Source organism: Chelonoidis abingdonii, chromosome 8 (genome assembly GCF_003597395.2).
Source record: "Chelonoidis abingdonii isolate Lonesome George chromosome 8, CheloAbing_2.0, whole genome shotgun sequence".
Lineage (NCBI taxonomy): Eukaryota > Metazoa > Chordata > Testudines > Testudinidae > Chelonoidis > Chelonoidis abingdonii.
This window is the reverse complement of record NC_133776.1, coordinates 51741198-51745411: the sequence shown is the minus strand read 5'-3', so window position 1 is coordinate 51745411 and position 4214 is coordinate 51741198.

Here is a 4214-nt window from a genome sequence, read left to right as displayed (position 1 = left end):
CTGCGAAGGGGCGTTAACACCGGCCCGGCTGCCAAGGGCTTTCCTGTTCTTTCTTAACAAGGCGCGGCCTCATGTTTGAGAACCTCCTGGTTTAGGGACTTGCTCTCTTTTCCCTTCTGTGAGCGCTGCAGCATTCAGTGGGCAATCCCTTTTTCCAAGACGTATCGCTTGCAGGCGTGCAAGCTCTTGCATTCCACGCCTCTGCCCTGGGCGTCGGCTTTCTTCATGCTTCCTAGGCTGCCTCAACTCTCCTCTAATTACTTAATCCAGACCCCTCTTTAGATTTCCTGATTTAACTGTCGGTTTCAGGTGTTATCCAACTGTTCTCGAACCAGTTCCTTTAATTTACCAGTAGTTTGAGATATGTTAGGATCTTATATAATCTTGTCAGGCTTCTCCAGTCTTTTGAACAGTGGTCAATCTTTTTGATCTTCAGGAATGCTTAGATAAGTGCACAGTTTTCTTTCAAGGTGATGCAATATTCGGCAATATCACTGGATTCATACTGGGGCATAATCACTTTTATGGATTTTTGGGAGAGTGGGCAGCTTGCTGAGGGTTCTGTCTCCCTCATTGAAGCGTTCATGCTTCTGGGTTTCATTTGGCCAGTATTTTCTTTGTCTTTTTAGTTCAGGGTCTTGTGCTTCTTTACTTGAGAGTTGTTGGGCTATGCTGGGGTTCATGTCTTTTGGATGTCTAGATCTACAGCCAGTTAAACTTCGCACATTCACGATTACACCTATTCTGGAAACCTCCAACTTCTCGGCCTTGGGGGACGGCAGTCCTCGCTTAGCGCCCCCCGCATGAAGCATAATATCACCGCACTACCATACACCACAGACACTATTGCCAGCAACCAATCCGTACAACCGTTGCTTTCTCTTTATATCTCTCTGTGACACATCATAGGACACCACACGACCCATCAGAGGCTCTTTCATTGCACATTTAATGTGATATGTAGCAGCGCATGCCCTCTGCCTGCCACTGGCCAAATTTGCAGTCTCTACTGGTAAAAGGATAATGGAACAATCAGCATCAGGAGACGGTACATACAAAAGCAGTAAGAACACTTTCATCTCATTGACCTTCATAAGAGTTTAAAGCTAGCATTCTTCAAAAAAACTTCAAAACAGACTTCAAAGAGAATGCCAGAATTGTACAATTCGATTTGCCCAAACTTACCCATCAATTTTTTGGGGCTTGCAATGGACTGGAGTGCTGGTCCTACAAAAGTATTTTCTTTGGGTATTGCCCTCCTCATCAATTATTGGGAGTGGACCACACCGCACTGACTAACTGGCTCCAAATTGGTTCTCAACTTGTAATCCCTTTCTCTACTGCGATATATATTTATGCCTGATATCAATGTAATTTTCACTGCATGTCTGAAGGGAGTGGGCTTTTTATACGAAGTTATGCTCAATAATCTGTAGTCTTTAGGATGCCGATCGTTTTTTTGTGGGTACAGGACTACACAGCTACCTTTGACTTGACAGATTATTTTCCATTCTCCATATGATTTGTTCATTAGCCCTTTAGTTATATTATTGAGTCACATGTCAGCACTTTTGTCTTGCTCTGGGATCAGTTTTCAGGTCAACAGACTTAATTACCCAGGTTCTCCCATTTACTTTTTTAAAATTGGAACTATTAGTATCTTTAGCATTGGAACTTAAACATTGAACCAACATTTATAGTCCAGCAGTTTCTCATCTTAATTTGCATTCAAAAGTTTTAAAGAGTATTGGACATCTGATTTAAAATGTCCTAATGTAGTGCTTCTGTTTAACATCCTTCAGATGATTTAGTGTGGAAGACTTTTATCATATCCCTGTGATTGGGATTGCCCTAGCTGTTTTTTTGGATTACAGAAAGCAGATATATTTATTGACATTTGCCTTTTCTGCATATTATGAATAGTTCTACCATTCCATCTTAGTAAGGACATACCTTGTTCAGGATTTTAAAACTCTTATAATTGTCGTTTAACTGTGCTGGCCAACGTTCTCCTTGTGTCCATTGGTCCTTAAGTCTACAATTTCTATTTATAGTTCATTTTTATCGTGTGTTGTGTGTGTGTGTGTGTTACAGTTTACTTGTTCACTTCCTCTCTAATCTTAGGTCTTTTTTTTTAACCGCTAGGCCCTCTTCTCAATCATGCAATTGTGGTTTATTGGCATCTATAAGGTGTTCTTAATGATTTCGTTATCATTTTTTTTTTCTGCATTAAATTCTTCTCCGCTGTTATGGTCCATATGTGTTTCGCTTTGTGAAATGTCTAGATAATACTGTCTGCTCAATGCAAGCACTGGACAGAGTGGCATTTAAATGCTTTCCAAGCATACATTCTTGATTTCTCTAATTAGACCCCTTAAAGCACACAAGTATATGTATTATTGTCTGGAACTTTATTCTTCTTACTCTTATAATGTGATAAGTCAATTGATACTAGTTACTAGTATCATTATTTTTAGTTCTGTGATCAGTTCTTTGTATCTGTTTGGACAGGGCAAGTTAGAATTCCCATATTGTTTGCAATTTACTGTTTGAGTTTTAAATTGTCATGTTATGTTTTAGACGCTCCAAGGGTGTTTAAGTATTTGGCAGCGTGAGACTTTCCAGCATATGTCACTGCAGACTTGGAGTCCCATAATTCAAGTTTTTTCTTCACTTGTGATGGTGCATCAGGAGCCACTAGCTGCTTCCTAGCGTGATTTTGGTTGTGTGGAGCAGACATCAGCTATACCCCTTTTGTATTTTTATTGTTAGGCTTTTGATCCATTAGCATTCAAGATCATTTTCTCAGTTCTCAGTGACTTTGGACACAAGGTATGCCATTTTTGACATAGTGCCATACATCCTTTTTGACACTTGTCCTTTAATATAGGTTTAAACCATGATTCCAACTCCCAACTGTTTTATAAAGCAGCATTCTTAGCTTCCTCTGCTTGTTTACCCAGGTTCTGCATTAGTGTATAGGAAATACAAATTTTCTTTCTTCTTCGTGTTCTTTCGTTCGTTTGATTAGTTGTCTAACATCTTCATTTTGTTTATGTGTTATATTTCCCTTTCAGCCCATCTTGTTTAGTTTACCGCCACTCCCTGACTAAACGTTAATATGGAAAGTGAGATAAATGAGGGAAATATGAGGCAATTTGGATGGTAGCATTAAATCAGATGTGGCGAAACAAATTAACGATGCCAGCACTTTTCTGTAGCTCTGCTAATATCATTCTGAGGCAGGTGGTGTTACGATGACTGAAAATGCCTTTTGCTGCGTATAGTTGCGCATACATTAGAGGGCTCTGAGGGTACACACAGGATGCGAAAAAAAAAAAAAAAAAATAAAAAAAAACGGCGCAGGGTTTTTGGCGCCTAGGCGCCAGGGACGACTTGCGGCCCAGTGCCCGGTTGGATCCTGAGGCGCTCCTGCGGACGGTTCGCTGGTCCTGTGGCTCGGTGGCTGCCACAGGTGTGCCTGCGTATTGTCCTCGAGCGCGGGACCAGCCGACCGTCTGCAGGACGCTGCGGGGAGGGTCCACGGAGCGTCTACCGCCTCCAAATCCTGGTGCCATAGGCGACTGCTAGGTCACCTAAATGGAAGGCCGGCCCTGGGTACACCTTTGTCAGCTGGGAAGTTGTGTGTTTATTCACATCCCTGACCAACTGTTTACTGACAAACACTATAACAAAAAAAAAATATTACTGTCACGTATACTGTACATAATCAGGCTCATATAAACAATTAATTTAATCCTGCAATGTCATGACTGATTTTCCTTTCCTGACTGGTTAGAGCAGGTTATCTCTGTATGTCAGCATGAGAATCTGAACTGTACGCGGCATATTACTGGTTGACCAGGGTTTAAAATCTGTTTTAAATGACATTCTTGTGGAAATTGTCAATGCTACTATGAGAATTTGTATAATTATCGATTGAAACATCAATTACATGCTATATGCCACCCTGAGAGGGCATCCACACAACTTCCCCTACCTTGAGTTGAGTGACTTGTAAGGTCTTTCCTACCAGACCCCCAACCATCCCACTACTACTACACCGCTAGCATCTGCAATACCACTCCAAGTACACCCCCAGGACTAAAATACTTCTCCAGTACACAGCTGCCTCCCACACCCAAATACTCCTTCATACACACGCTTCCCACTCCAACCACCCTTCCCAGTACACACACAAAACCATCTCTCTT